Source organism: Augochlora pura, chromosome 1 (assembly GCF_028453695.1).
Source record: "Augochlora pura isolate Apur16 chromosome 1, APUR_v2.2.1, whole genome shotgun sequence".
Taxonomy (NCBI): domain Eukaryota; kingdom Metazoa; phylum Arthropoda; class Insecta; order Hymenoptera; family Halictidae; genus Augochlora; species Augochlora pura.
The window spans coordinates 3,128,003-3,144,423 of record NC_135772.1 but is presented as its reverse complement, the minus strand read 5'-3'; the positions used below and the strand labels follow the sequence as shown (position 1 = coordinate 3,144,423).

Here is a 16,421-nt window from a genome sequence, read left to right as displayed (position 1 = left end):
TCCCAGTGGCCGAATACCGATCCCATTGGGCCCAACCATCGGTTACCATTGTGCGTTTGCCTGTGTTTCTACGTTGTTAATTTTAATAGGATACGGTGATACCGGGATATCGGCACTTTGTTACGTTTAATGGTTGAACTTGAACCGCGTCGCTACGGCTACCTACCCCCCTTGCTTTATCTTTTTGCTTTGGTGGAAATATGCTTGACGAAAAATTAATCGACGATTCCGTACGCATCGTTCCGTTATCTATACTTTAGCTGTGTTAGGAATCAAAATCGTATCTTAACCCTTTGTATTCGAAGCCATTTTAATTGTAAGAGTGAAGCTATTTTTTTAAAATTACAGTATTTTTATTTTCTATGAATTTTCTATTTTCTATTTTCTATGAACTTTTTATTTTCTATTTTCTACTTTCTATTTTCTATTTTCTATGAATTTCTTATTTTATATTTTCTATGAATCTTGATTTTTTATATAAATCTTGTTATTTATGCAAAGTTAGACGTTTAACAATTTATTTAGATCTGAATATTAATGATATCTGTACAAATTATTTTTAAGCGTGGTGTAACAATTTTAGTGGTGTCTCAGTGTCGCCACCCCATAATAACGGGTTAGTTTCTTTCCTGGTGCAGTTAATTCAATATTTATTGAATAAAATACATTGCATTTATTTTTATTTAAAGGCAAATTAAGTAAAAGAACAAGGTATTTAATACATTATAATCATATTATTAATTTAATATATTAGATAATCATATTATTAATTTAATATATTAAATAATCATATTACCAATTTAATATTCATTAGATAATCATATTATTAATTTAATATATTAAATAATCATATTACCAATTTAATATTTATTAGATAATCATATTATTAATTTAATATATTAAATAATCATATTACCAATTTAATATTTATTAGATAATCATATTATTAATTTAATAAACTAGATAACCATATTACCAATTTAATATATTAGATAAAAATAAAGTTAATTATACACTCGAAAAAGGCACAGGAATTGGTCGCCCCACAGTAACTAGCTCCACTACACCACCCCCGTCCCGATGTTTTCGCAAGCGCCACAGCTTGGAGAAGTTCGTTCCGCGAGACTTTCTTATCGAAACAATTTCTGGAACCGCTTTAAAGTTTGTTGGGGGCCGATGCGAGCATCGCTCTCTATCTCTTCCAAATCATGAATATTAATTTAATAAAATACGGGTCAGACGTCGGACAGCGACGACGCGCATTAATTCTTCCGGCCTCTCTCTCTCTCTCTCTCTCTCTCTCTCCCTCTCTCTCTCTCTGCTAATTGCGTCTACGTTTGTTGCAAGCGAAATAACTTTTTAAACATTCCCTCGAACGATTTAAATTTGTTGGCACGAGAACGATAATTAAAAATTGCTATTGGCTTTCGAAACTTATTATATATTATTACATAAAATGATTAGATTTAAATTTTATAAATGCTATGAAGACAATACTTAAAAATTGCAATTAGCTGGCGAAACTGATTATATATTATTATATAATACTATTATGTAAATGAACGTTTTCTAAATTTTTATTCTGGGTTTGGCTAAAAGAATCCAAAAAGGATAACTTGTTATTTTTCTTTTTTGTTCTAAGTAATTGGAATTTAGAGATAATTTTTATTTAGATTGTTTAGGAATTATTTTGGCAACTTGGAAAATTTCTAGTTATTTTAGTTATTTTTATAAAGATTATTTTATATGTGAGAAGGCATTTGGAAACTTTCAACCCTTGTAATTATAAAGACAGATTTGTTTAATTTAAAAATCATTCCGTTTTTCTTGCGATTTTCCGAAACACTTTTTCTCTATAAAATATAACAATAAAAAGTGACAGTAATTGTTACACCAACCCCCATTCACTGAACGAACCCATTACGCACCCTTTAAAATATTCAGTTCACAGCCCCATATATTCGCTCGCGTATCACAATATAGCAAATCGTAATTCCCATCGCTAGAAAAACGCGTTTTAATTTGATCGAAAATTATCTATAAAATGAATATTCCTTTTCGCGTCTCTAATTGATAACATCGCGTTTATTGACCGTCGCCCGACAATTCCCGCGGATTATTCCTATCGCATTAAAAATCGTTTTCACCTGACGCCCTCGCTCTGCTCGAGTGTTACATTCCAATAAATGGAACTTAACAATCGGCCGTAGGAATTGGTACGAGCGCGCGCGCGGGGCGGGAGGGAGGCCGCATGATGCATGCGCGAGGCCACCGCCGTAAACAGAATTATACAATACCGAACGTGTTGCCATTAATTAGAGTAACTTTGTTGGCACGTGAGCGTGTGCGGGCCTCGAGCACGCGCGCGCGCCAGCTAGCTAGCGCTGCGTTGGCCAGCTTTTATATTAATGGCGTGCAAAATGTTTCGACACAGAAGCTGTGGATTTTTAATTAATACGTATCGCCCGCGCAGACGACACGGTATAAACAATTTACTCGGATATACGGAGATACGTTGAAGATGTCCTTCCTCGCGACGCTGGAATCTCTGAAACGTGACAAAAATTCTGTCTCTCGCGTCACTGTATAAACAAATCCACGTATGAAGTAATGGAAAAATTTATATGGATAATATTTAATATGGTAAAAATTATCAAATAATTTTGAAGAAGTTATTGGAGTAGTTATTAGAGTAAATGTTAAAGGGTGGAAGTTTGTCGAGATGGTAGAATTAGTTTGCTAGGCTATTTGTTAATGATTCCTGTGATAATAATAATTATGGCAATGGACTATGGATTTTTATGCTGACTGAAGATTATTTCTATTAATTAAAAAATGAAGGAGGTAAAAATTTAGAATAATGTGACAGTATTTATTCTGTATGAAATATAGAAATATAGAAAATATGATGTTGAAAATATAACATAGAAAATATTTTCTGTATGAAATATAGAAATATTGAAACTATAATATAGAAAATATAAGGTTATGTCATCTAATGTATATTACGTTTCTATAGACTCTCATACTATTGTACAATTTTTTAAATACTAGATACAGTGCGCGCAGAAGAAAATAAAAATGAACGAAATATAAAATCGTCGAAATATAAAAATATACATTTAATTACTTAAAAATGACGCGAAGCGATTCTCGTCGCGTTCTCAATATTCCTATGAAAGTCTAACAGATATCAATGTCAATTATTTTAGTTTTGATTAATATTAATTTTTATTAGTAATTGAGATCCTCCAGGTCCCTCTGTCATTTTATTCTCCAGCTCTGAAATAAATATCAAACTTACGATGAATTAAATGCCCAAATTACCGAAGAAAATTAATTCTAAATTCCGATTATTTTCTTCATAATTTTCCAAAGAAATAAGGAAGGCTCCACCACGCGTTAGACACGCGTAGATCGCTGGAAAGGCGGTTCTCGCGTTGGAATATTAATCGAATGGACCAAGCGAACGGGGTCAGATGAAAAATGAGTTATCGATGGCGCGGAGGCTGCCGGTGGACGCGGCGCAAACAAAATGCAGTCGAATGAATAAGTGATCTAATAATTCTATTATCGCGATGATCGTACGCGAGGACCGTTTAATTGTTTAAACTATCGGCGGAGTTTGTCTTCGTTCGATCGTTTTTTCTCTTCGTCGTCGTCGCCGTGTACCCTTTTTCGCGTGTGAACGTGTGTCGGCACACTTATCAAGTGTAGACGCGCCGCCACGGTGTCAACAAGCACAATAAGAATCACTTATTGACCGTTGGATGTATCACGAGGTGTTTATTACACAATCTTGGAATAAGCAATTTTGAACAGGTCATCTCTCGGGGTCTCTGATTAATTCGCCGTTTATCCATCGCTTTATCCACGTAGCAACGGGGCGCTGTTGGGTGCCGCGGTGGAATGCTGTGTTTATTTGGCTTGTGAGGAAAGTAATCGACGATATGACGAGATGGACACGTGTACTTTACTATACTATGTGAAATATAGTATATGAAATAATGTATGATAATATAGAAAATATTTTATACACGAAATATTGAAAATACAATATAGAAAATATAATATAGAAAATATAATATAGAAAATATAATATAGAAAGTATAATATAGAAAGTATAATATAGCAAATATGATATAGAAAGTATAATATAGAAAATATAATATAGCAAATACGATATAGAAAGTATAATATAGAAAATTTAATGTAGAAAATATGATATAGAAAATATAATATAGAAAATATAATATAGAGAGTATAATATAGAAAATATAATATAGCAAATATGATATAGAAAGTATAATATAGAAAATATAATATAGCAAATACGATATAGAAAGTATAATATAGAAAATTTAATGTAGAAAATATAATATAGAAAATATAATATACCAAATATAATATCTAAAAATAATATATAATAATATATCAAATATTTGATATATTTCAAACATAAAATATAATATCCAATCTCTGCTTCGTGCATACTGCATCCATACGCAACTATAGATTCTTTTCCGGAAGTACGCGCGTGACGCGCGTTCGATGCTTATCTCGCACCGTTTCCGAAGTTAAACAAATAAAATTAATCGTGTTTCCTATACAGATATTTTATCAATTTCGCTCCGAGAGTGTCGTAACGTTGCCGAAGAATTCGGTGAAAGATAAATAAAATACAGCGGAAGATTTATCAACGTTATATACGATAAAATAAAATTTCGTATGTTGCAAATAAAAAAGTATGATACGTACTTAAAGATTATACCGGTCGTTTGTAATTTCGTTAACAAAAAGCACAGTTATTATAAAATGTATTTTTGTAATACGTATTTTAAACAAACTTGTTACTGGCATATTGAGTGATTTATCTGTTCGGTTAAATTGTTATTGTAATTTAAAATAATTTTAATTTTAAATTATGTTATATTATCAATTTAAAATTTTATATATTTAATAATTTAATTTTAAATGAAACGTATCGTGTATGTTGGTTTTTAACATGATTTTGCTATAGCAAGTGGTCACGGAGTGTCGATGTCGGACAGAGATTGGTGACGGCATGACTAGCGGTAAAATTTCAATTACTTCGAAAAAAGAAGAAATTATAAAAAGTCATTTAATTTGTTTACACGGAGAGATTAAGATGTAGAATCGCGCTGTGAAAACAGAATTGTTTGCGTCGGGAGAATATAAATAGTACGCTTATTGTGTCCAGTTTTAAATTGTTATAAAAATTACTTGAAGCTTTGGGGTCTTTTCTTTTTTTAAGAAAAATTGGGGACCTTTGAATCGAAGTGCTATTTGTTTTTATATTTAAATTAATATAGATGAATAAGAGGTATTTTAAAAGTGAGCATTTTTATTGAAAATGAGATATTTAAGGGTTTCTATTAAATATGTATTAAAATAATAGCAATTAAATTAATTACAATACAAATTTTTGCAAAAATCTGTCTGGAATATACCTGCTCCAGTTTGTTAATTAAATTCCTTGGAATCACAAATTAAACTTTAATTTCCAAATAGTAATAATAATTTTTCACTGAGCTATAATTTCGTCCAAAAAAACACTAATTTGATAATAATTCTTGAAATATTTATTGCAAGTGCACATCTAGCAGTTCGATATTTTTACTGACACCACTCTATTGTCTTCATTTTATTAATCTAAACCCAGAAATTAAAATTCACCGGACTGAATTAAATAATTTAAATGCAAAGCTTTTGCAACTTGTCCTATCTATATAACAATGCAAGTTAACTATTATAAGAACGCAATTCTTAGTTCTACTGTTATTGCGTCTGCCTGTGGTGATCCCATCGTCAGTATTGCATTTGTTCAGCTTCCTTGCGAGATTTACCGTAGCGTTAAACCTAAGCAAATAAATTTATTTAGCGTACTAGAACGTTGCAAAACATTGTGCAACATTAAAATTTTCAAAAAAGGTTTTTACTAAACCAAAACTCCCTCTGAAATCCAGGATATTATTATGTTAACTTATTTAACAATATATGAGTGAAATCTCTGAAATTATCAATTATTTATTAATTATTATTGTATTATTATTATATACTTGTATAGCTTGCGTTTCGATTTATAAACGACGAATATAGAAAATATATGTGTTCCTTAAATGCTCTGAGAAAATAAATTGTATTTAGTATAAATTATTAAATAAAAAATCCTGGCGAGTGTTTGTTAAATTGTTAAGACAAGAAAGAGTTAATACTGTCACTCTGACCGGGAGTTCACTTTCGAAAAAGTTATTGTAGAATTAAATAGAAATAGAAATTCACTGAATTGTCTGTGCATGACTCGCCGGTTCTACTTCTTCGCTCTTACTGGCACTGCCTGGCTACGTAACCACTATACATATACACAAAACTCGCGGATTTCAGCTACGATTTTCCACGGACTAAAAATCACGTGACATCCTGATCATCCTCAGTTTCAATTATTTATTATAAACTACTCATTAACAACCAGTTGTAATTGTTTAGTATTGAGCAAATTTCGAAAAAAAGTCGAGCGCGAGGTAAATCGCTTATCATTTCCTTATCAGCAGACGTTTTTGCATAGACAATTGCACGTATATAAAATGCATTTTTTTTATTCAAATCCCTATTTTCATACTTCGAGATAACAAAAATTGAATGCCGGAAAAAATTCCACTCGCTTGTCGAAAGATTAGTTGAAAATACGACTGCTGCGACGCTTCTTTCTATAACTTTAAAAATGATTTACTGGAGTGACATTGTTGCATAAATAGATTATACTAGGATTTATAAAAGGTTGGGAACTTGAAGATTTGATAATACAAAGTCGATTGTGACAATTAAATTGCGTTCATTTTGTTTGATTAGTAAAGATTTTGTGTTTTTAGTCGAAAGTGATAGTTCGTGGTCGAAGTGACGATATATAGATATTTTTTACACAGGATGTACGATGAATAAAAAATTGCTGTTATATATAAAAAGGTAGAGATTATTATGACGCTTTTATGGTAAAAATACAGTGATTCTATCACGCGTCTATGAATTATTATTTTATAAAAATTACGAAGTCCAAGGTACCTTAATCTTACACTAAAACGTGGTATAAGCATTAAACATATTAGATCGCTTATGACAATATTTAATATAGTTTAATTAAATTCTAAAACGTTAAAGTAACCTTCTAGGAAGCATTTTAAAAAATTATAATATATTACAGTCGCATAGACTGGTGAATATTATTATTAAAAGTCGAGCAAAGTAGGCTACAATAATTTCACAGAAAATAGGATGAAATTACTGCTAAATTAAAAAGATGTACTAACGTAAAAATATACTTGCTGTAAATATAATTTACAGTATTGATATTTTATATATCGAATATATGAGTAGTAAGAATTATTGAGAAGTAATAAAAATTATTAAAAAGCCTTGTAATTAATTCTCCTTTTATTCCATTTCCAGCGTTCGACGCAGAACACCTGTGCCACGTGTTTTGCCTAAAACCCCACCTAAAACCACAAACACCATATTAAACGCTCCTAAACATCTCCTACCAAAGAAACCCCAACGTCAAATGTAACGCCAAATGCAACACACGTTTTCCTCATCGTCTAACAAAAATTCGGCGATCTCGTCCACGCGAAACCGAGAAAAAGTCGCGTAAAACAGTGAAATCTGAAAATAAAACCCGCCAAGTTTCCAGTTAGGATCGAACCGGTGGAACGTCCACTCCCGGAAGGCGCGTAGAGCGTTTTTCCAGGGCCGTGTTCGCAAGCCACCGTGCAGGCGCCTCTCTGTGAAAACCGACTTTTGTGCAGCGTCGCGGACAGCCGACGCGGACAATGAAGCGTGCCGTAGGCGGGCGAGCGTTACGACGGCAAATCCGATTCACGCACTATCGACGCGTTACCTAATAGCGCGACTACGTGTGGACGCCGGGATACATAGAGACGGCGGTCACGTGCCCGACGGAGGCACCTGCGCCTCTCACGCAAAGCAAAAATAAAGGTGCGCGCGGAACGAACTGTAGCAATTGCCCGACACACGGGCTTCCTCTCCTCTAGCGTCGGTGTGCGTCGGCGTATATTCGTGTATGTCAATGTACATTGAGGTATGTTGGTGTATGTTTGTGTATGTTGGTGTGCGTCGGTGTTTGCGATGCGATGTGCGTCGATGTATGGCGATGTATGTCGATGTATAATTATGTGCGTCGGTGTCTATCGGTGTATGTTAATATGCGTCGGTGTATGTCGATGTATGTCGATGTTCATCGGTGTACATCGGCGTACTTTAATGTGCGTCGATGTATGTCGATGTATATCGGAGTACGTATACGTGCGTCTATGTGCGTCTATATGCGACCATGTGCATCTACATGCGCCTATATGCGTCGGTGTACGTCAACGCGGGTCCACTAGCGGAACACACACACAGACACACACACAGAGAAGAAACGAGCGAAGTTCCGTTCACGCAACGCGCGCGATGCGTTACCTAAGAACGCGTAGACGCGCAATTTCAGCTGACCGCTCCGCGCCCGCGCCCGCGCCGCGCCGCTCTTTGCCGCTTGCGGACACGATCTATGAAAAACAACGTGCACGTGGACGCGCATGCAACGCCGGATCGATCTGGAAACAACGACAGAACGTGCCAGACAATAATCGCGTTTATCACGCGGGAAATACCCGGTGAGTGCTCACCGGCGGAGGCTCACCCTGCGAAAACCCATAATAAGGCATCAAACCAGCCGACCGGACCTTTTTTACTGGAATAGAAGCTGACGTCTACGAATCAATTCAGAAAATCGCTTGTATTCGGCTGATGACATCAGGAGGACAATTTTTGGATTGGCGAAGGGGTTTCTTTGTTATTTAATGCGATTTGAGGAGGGAGAATTTAGCGAATTAATTTTAGTTCAGATGAACGTTTTCTGGGAATTGAAAAATGGTATTATTATTAACTATTATAGAAAAATTATTATACAAGATGTATGTTATTAGTTTAGCAAATTTTTTTTTGGAGTTGTAAATATTATTATTATTAACCAATATAGCAAAATTATTACACAAAATATATATTAATAGTTTAGGAGTTAAATTGGTGCCGAGTTTAAAGGGTTAGAGTTAAAGAGGTGACGCCAGGTGTACAATTTTTCGATTCGCGAATTTTTCCGTTATTATATCCTTATTTAATTTCAATTTGTCCAGTGAGAATTTAGCGAATTAATTTGAGTCAATATAAACGTCGTATAGGAGCTGCAAATATTATTATTATTAACTACTATATTAAAATTATTAAAGAAGATTAATATTAATAGTGTAGGAGTTAAAATGGCGCCGAGCACAAAGGGGAAGATTTTAATAAAATAGCTTGCCAGTAACTGATGACGTCAGGTCGACAGTGCTTCGATTCGCGAATTTTTCCTTTATTATAGCCTTATTTAATTCCAATTTGATCACTGAGAATTTGGAAAATTAATTTGAGTCTCTATAAACGACACGGGAGAGCTATAAATATTATTATTATTAACTACTATATTAAAATTATTATACAAGATATATATTACAAGTTTAGGAATTAAAATGGTTTCGTTAAAATCGTTTCTCGATTTGCGAATTTTTCCTTTATTATCGCCTCATTTAATTCCTATTTATCCACTCAGAATTTGTGAAATTAATTTTGTGTCACTATACCGTCACTAAACAGTATCATTAACTACCACAACTATAATAATTACACAAAATACACCAATGAAAATTCTTATATTATTTCCGAAATCATTTCGTCTATGTAAAACACTGTTAAAAGCGTAACAGTTTTACGAGTCACAAGACTCAATCCCAAATCTATATATTGTACTAAGTCAGACAAAATAGGAATACACCTGATCAAAATAGCAATTTTGGATCTAGACTTAAAATGCCTTCGATTGCGAAGAATCCACCGCGATGAAATTACCGTCCATCCGTCCGTCGCTCCATCCGCCATCTTGGATCCCGACGTCGCGCAGTCCCTAAGATAATAAGAGTCGATCTTGTCAACCTAGAGACGCTAGAGAATCCGGGATCGTGAAAGAGTCGCCGCAGGTGGCGCGCAGCGTGCCGCGCGATTAACGCGCCCGTTCGAGGATCGATGAAGAAGGAAAATCCGCCGTGGATTTCCGCCGCAAAACAATTTTAATGTCTAGAATTTCCCGGGTCCGATCGTCCAAAGTAATTAGAACGTAAATGCACGGCACACTTTATACAAGACTCGCTGGCGAGGCAATAAAAAAAAGAAAAAAAAGAAAAAAGGAACGGCATCGTAAGCAACGCTCCGAGAGGAGGAACAATGTATAATTTATTAGCGGCTATACATCAACGGCAATTCTTGCGACGGGGGGAATTTCACGGCGTCTATGGTGCGCCGCGGTTGACATGCCGTAACGCCATAAGAAGCTTTTATTCTCTCTTTTTTGTCAACATTTTGCAGTCGGAGAGACATTTTAACTTGGGATTCGAAAGATTTTGCCAAACTTATAGCGTTTTACTTTAAATAGGCGCACACACTATAGAATTTGCGACTCTTGCTATAGTTAACGAGTTCTTGTTATAATAATAATAATTAATTAACAATTTATGGACCGGTCATTCGGTCGTAAAAATGTTGCATTTCTATTTTGATTTGTCTTATTAATTAAGAAAGGTATTTAATATTTAATTTATATAATAATAAATGGATAGCTAATTAAGGGTTACTATGGCAATAGGTTCACATGGAAAGCCGATTTATAGGTCGCTAAAGCGTCGAGATCGCTAAAAGAAACAGCATTCGGCCTTCTTTCAGCTCGGCAAGAAATAATTGACATTGAGGCGATTCGCGCCGATGGATTCGGTAAACTCCGTTTTCCTTACGGTGGCGATCGACGGCGTTATCGAGCCTTCGAATAATTTATCGCCGGCGATCGCATTAAAGTAGCTACAATGAAATTATTCCCCGCGGCGATACGTCTCTCTGCGAGCGGCCCGACTCTCCACGTGTGTCCGCGTACATATACGAAGCAACGCGCGGGTGCGAGCGAGTGCGAGCGAGTGCGAGCGAGCTCGGATGCACTCGGCAGTCGGGCGCAATTAGTATTACCTAAGAATCTATATGTATAGCCAGCTGCATCGTAACGACTATATTGTACGAAAAGTACGTAGCCGTGCCTACCTGCCTGTACTCCCTCCCCCCTCCCCCCTCTCTGTGCCTGTGTGCGCGTGTGTTTCGTGAGTGTGACCGCGCGAGCGCGGCGCAACCTCCACGATGCACCGACGCCGTTTCACGCCACCTGGCCGCACGCGTGTTTACCTTGCCTAATCCAACGTCACACGTGTCGCTGGGACGCGATACCTCGAGAATTTCGATGCATTTCCCAGGGTACGCGTTCGCGAATTTTATGGACTGTTTTTAGATTTTTTTCGGGCGAATTTTCTCCACTGTTTTTCTATTTTTCAGGCGAATTTTCTGCACTATTTTTGTAATTTTAAGGCGAATTTCGACACTATTTCTTACATTTTCAGGCGAATTTCTGCACTATGAATTTGCGTGGGGAAATAAGATTATAGAAATGAGATATATACTTATAATATAGAAATGAGATATATACTTATAATACAGAAATGAGAATGACAATTAAATAAAGGAATAAGGATGGCAATTAAATAAAGAAATAATAATGGCAATTAAATAGAGAAATAAGAATGACAATTAAAATAGAGAAATAAGAATGGCAATTAAAATAGAGAAATAAGAATGACAATTAAAATAGAGAAATAAGAATGACAATTAAAATAGAGAAATAAGAATGACAATTAAAATAAAGGAATAAGAATGGCAATTAAAATAAAAGAATAAGAATTTGGGGATACCATCGATTAGAATTTTCATTATTCTTTTCAATGACCGTGTTGCGAGAGTTTGGCTCCAAGGGTGGTGCCACGTGGTGGTGTCCCATGCTCGATGGCGACCATAAGCTGCTCACTACCTATGATAATCAGACACACTACCTATAAGCTTCTAAGAAATATTAATATTCTACCAACAGATAAACAATTTAAAAAAGTAAATCAGAAATATCAAAAATGAAACAGACAATTAAAATAAAAAAAAATAATAATAATCTAGCAATACCATAAATTAAAACTAACATTATTCTTTTCAATGACTGTGTATCGCAAAAACTTAGCTCCAAGGGTAGTTTCCACTATACCTCCATAAACTGCTCACTAACTACACTAATCAGACACACTAACTGTACAGTTTTAAGAAATATATTCAACGCCGCTACCAAATGAATTTTTAATTTTCGATCGAAAGAAACGATCGCTGGCTTTTCAAGAACAATTAAATTGATGAAGCAATTGTTCGCGGGCAGCGCGAATGCGATATAATTCACGCTGCCACGGATACCGTGACGCAGCGAAACGAAAAGAATTACTGGCTGAAAGGAAAACGAAAGACGACGACGACGACGACGACGACGACGAGAAAGAAAGAAAAAAAAGAAAGAAGACAATAGGGGAACGTAAACGACGAGTTAAGTTGACCGAATCTGCTCGACTAACTGGCTCTGTAGCCGAAGACAGAGAATTGGTCTCTAGTTCCCACCACTCCCATAACAACTATGCTCTTAATAACAACAATGTTCTTAACCATATACACAGAAGAGGATACTACGAATTTATTTGTCAATTAATGTTCCTCAAGGTTTACAAAGAATACCGTTTAATAATATTAATGTAGTAATTGTAATTACAATTCTACTTACACGGGGGCTCAATATGAAAAATAAATAAATTAATAAGAATTAGATAACAAATGTATATAATAGAACACCCCCGATTGGTAACCTGTGTCATGATAATTAATAATTAGGTATCTATTATTGATATAAAGGTGTTAGTATCAGATTTCTTTCGTAATTAATAAAATAAATAAAATAGAAACATAACCTTAACATTCAGCTAAATTTTCACGACCAAATGACCGGTCGCTAAAGTGTTAAGTATATTTTCGCATGGAATAAACATTAATGTTCCGCCTCTTTCAAGAAATTATACATTGAAAAATTATAAATTGAAAAATTCCTAATTGCAATAACTGTGAAGGAAACGGTAAAGGGTTAATAAATCCGCGTAGTATGTCATCCGACAACAACCTCTAAAAATCCTCGAAAAGGATCCGGCACGGTTTACGGACGATTCTAAAACGGTCTTTATTCGGTTTCAAGATGGAGGGAACTGACAAGTGGTTTTAAGGGAAAAAGGAACCTTTTTCTACGGAGTCTTTGAAACCCCGCGAAACAATCGTCCTTAACGCGGAAAGAAAAATCTCCATATAAATTTCCAGGGAAGCGTTCTCGAGAGGACCGGTGTAACAAAAGGAGTCCCGATGGGGTGGGAGGGAGGGAGGGAGGGTGGAACGGAAGAAAATACTTGCGACAGATCGGGACCGAATCGCGCCCGCGAATATCTGTTAACTCTTTCGGACACGGTGGGATTAAAAATGACCTTTTTGACGTACGGTGAAGCTCCTGGAACATTTTTAAACCCAAATCGTGGTATTGAAATAATTTAATTTTTACTCGGTTTATTTATGAACCCACGTGACACGGTAAGACTATTTAGTTCTAATCTATAATAGTTTTGAACTAATTTCATCAGTTGGATTAATATTTGTTTGTGCTAACATAGACTTTCAATAAAAATATACTAATTCTGTTTAATTATAAACGCGATATTTCTGTGCCACGTCTATTTATTTCCTAAAATTCTGTGCTTCAAAGAGTTAACGCTATATGCCGTCCGCGCGTATAACCTGGATTTAGGTTATCACGTATAATCGTCTTCTTTTTTGTCTGCTATCGTCGAAGGGCTTTTATGAAAAGCCAAAGTTGCTGTAATTTATTGTTAGTTAAATAGAGAACACGCGATAATAATTTTCGTTTAATTTTTGCGTGGCACTAAAGTGGAGCCATCGGTACTTATCCGATAATTTTCGTATGTCACCAAAATTGAGCCATCGGCACTTACCCAGTAGGTTTTGCATGGCACCCAAATTGAGCCATCGGAACTTACCCACTAGGTTTTGCATGTCACTAAAATGGAGCCATCGGCACTTACCCAGTAGGTTTTGCATGGCACCAAAATTGAGCCATCGGTACTTACCCAATAGGTTCCGCATGGACTTTTCCGACATTTTTCGCATGGCACCAAAATGGAGCCATCGGCACTTATCCGATAATTTTCGCATGGCACCAACATTGAGCCATCGGCAATATCCCGATAATTTTTGGATGACACCAACATTGAGCCATCGGTACTTACCCGAAATTTTCTCATGGCACCAAAGTGGAGCCACCGGCACTTACCCGATGATTTTCGCGTGGCACCAACGCGGAGCCACCGGACGTCACAGCGTTAACGCGTCTATCTGTTCTCCGTCTACGCGCCGCGAAAATTCGCGTTACGCCCGTGCCGGCGCGGCGGCACCGTGCGAAATTTCTAATTTCGAGGTCACCGCGGCGAACTACGTCCGAAATAATTACCCTCGGCGCTGCGTAAGACGTCAATGCGTTTGATATTCTTACACGCGCTCTGTCTCCCTCTCCCTCCACCCCACTCCCTCTCCCCCACCTCGCTATTTCTCTCTTTCGCTCTCGCTCCGTCTCTCTTTCGCGCGCGCGCTTTCTCTCTCTCTCTCTCTGTTTCTCTCTCACTAGCTCTCTCGCGCTTTGTCGCTCTCTCTCTCTAGGTTCCTCGCGCTTTGTCTCTCTCTTTCTCTCTCTCTAGGTCTGTCACGCTCTGTCTCTCTTTCTCTAGGTTCCTCGCGCTCCGTCTCTCTCTCTCTCTCTCTCTCTCTCTCTCTCTCTCTCTCTCTCTCCGTCTCTTCTCCCACCCCTCCGCGCGGCGAACATAAGTTTTTTTGGTCCAACGACGCCTATGGCTCTACGAATCGCGAGATCTGCGAGGGAAACGTGCGCCGTCTCTGTGTGTGCGGCTGTGCGCGTGAGCGTTTCACACCTGACTACTACGGTAGTCAAGCGAGCGACCGTAACCGTACCGTCGCGATTAAAAACGATCGTCTCCGAACAAAATCAACGTGAAAAATAGTTAAACAATCGTGCAAGATTTATCGTGTAAAAATAACGGTGGTGGGCGGTGTCGGATCGATTTATTTGGTCGGTAAAGTCTGCGCGGCGAACACGGTAGGTTAGTTGACCGCGGGGCCGAGCGAGCGCTGAGCTGACAGTAGGCCGGCGACGTCACAGTGGGCCGGTTGAGCCTTCCTTCGTTCGATTCAGGCAGGCTCTCTATTCATTTTACATGTAGCAAGGTAAATATTTCAATGCTGGTGCCGTATGCGAACTAATCGAAGTGCGTGATCACGTCGTGACGAATTCGTTCTCTGTGATTTAAAACGTCGTATTTTCAACGTCGAGTAAAATCCGTTTTTGCAAAAGGGCTAGTGAAGTTTTTCTGTTTCGCCTTAGACCCGTTCGCAATGTTTCTTTTCCGTCTCGGACGACTCGTGCTGAAAGAGTCGTCGCACAGGTCGCGTGACGGCCTGATCTACTGTTGTGCCACCGTCGTCGTCGTCGTCGTCGCCTTCGCCTTCGTTGTCGTCGTCTTCGTCGCCTTCGTCGTCGATGCTGATCCCGGCGGAGGAAACAAGAGAGAGAGAAAGAGAGAGACATCGTCGCCGATTACGCTTATTCAGTGTCAAAAATGATAAGACCAGGACACCGCGAAAAAGATCATCCCAGGACACTGCGAAAAATATCATTGCCAGAACACCGCGAAAATGATCATTGTCAGGACACCGCGAAAACGATCATTGCCAGGACACCGCGAAAAAGATCCTCGCCACGATCGACAGGACCTCGAGCGCAGCGCGCCGCAACCAGACACGTGAAATACCCACGGTTGACAGTCGCCGTGCGCGCGGGCCGTCAGTGGATCCTGAAGCGTTTCCGACAACGCGTCTCCTCTCTCGCGTCCCGGCTCTCCACGGTCGGCGTTGCTACCGACCTTGTGCAGTTTCACTTTTGGCAAACCGCGTCTACTACGACCGCGACCAAATTATTCCGCCACGGCTTTTCCTCTGCTCATCGCGGTTCAACGGAGATACTCCTTTCGTTCGAAGAGATTCGATGATTCGGGTGGATGATGTTTCGCGATGCTGTTTTGGACGATATTTAGTGATGTAGGTGGACGATATTTACCGATGTAATTTGGAGATATTTAGCGATGCAGTTGGACGATATTTAGCGATTTGGTTGGACGATATTTAGCGATGCAGTTTTGAAGATATTTAGAGATTTGGTTTGGAAGATATTTAGCAAGTCGTTTTGGAGATATTTAGCGATTTAGTTTTGGAGATATTTAACGATTTAGTTT

At 37.5% G+C, this 16,421-nt stretch overlaps 1 protein-coding gene across 1 annotated transcript in view; it reads left to right on the top strand.

The window, feature by feature from the left end:
* The first annotated feature begins 15,211 nt into the window (after window positions 1-15,211).
* The window catches only part of Mamo (zinc finger protein 628-like), a 31,375-nt gene continuing 30,165 nt past the window's right edge, over window positions 15,212-16,421 (top strand). Inside the window, exon 1 of the mRNA XM_078180791.1 lies at window positions 15,212-15,357. The gene's annotated coding sequence lies outside the window, so the exon portion shown is untranslated. The remainder of the gene's footprint in view (window positions 15,358-16,421) is intronic.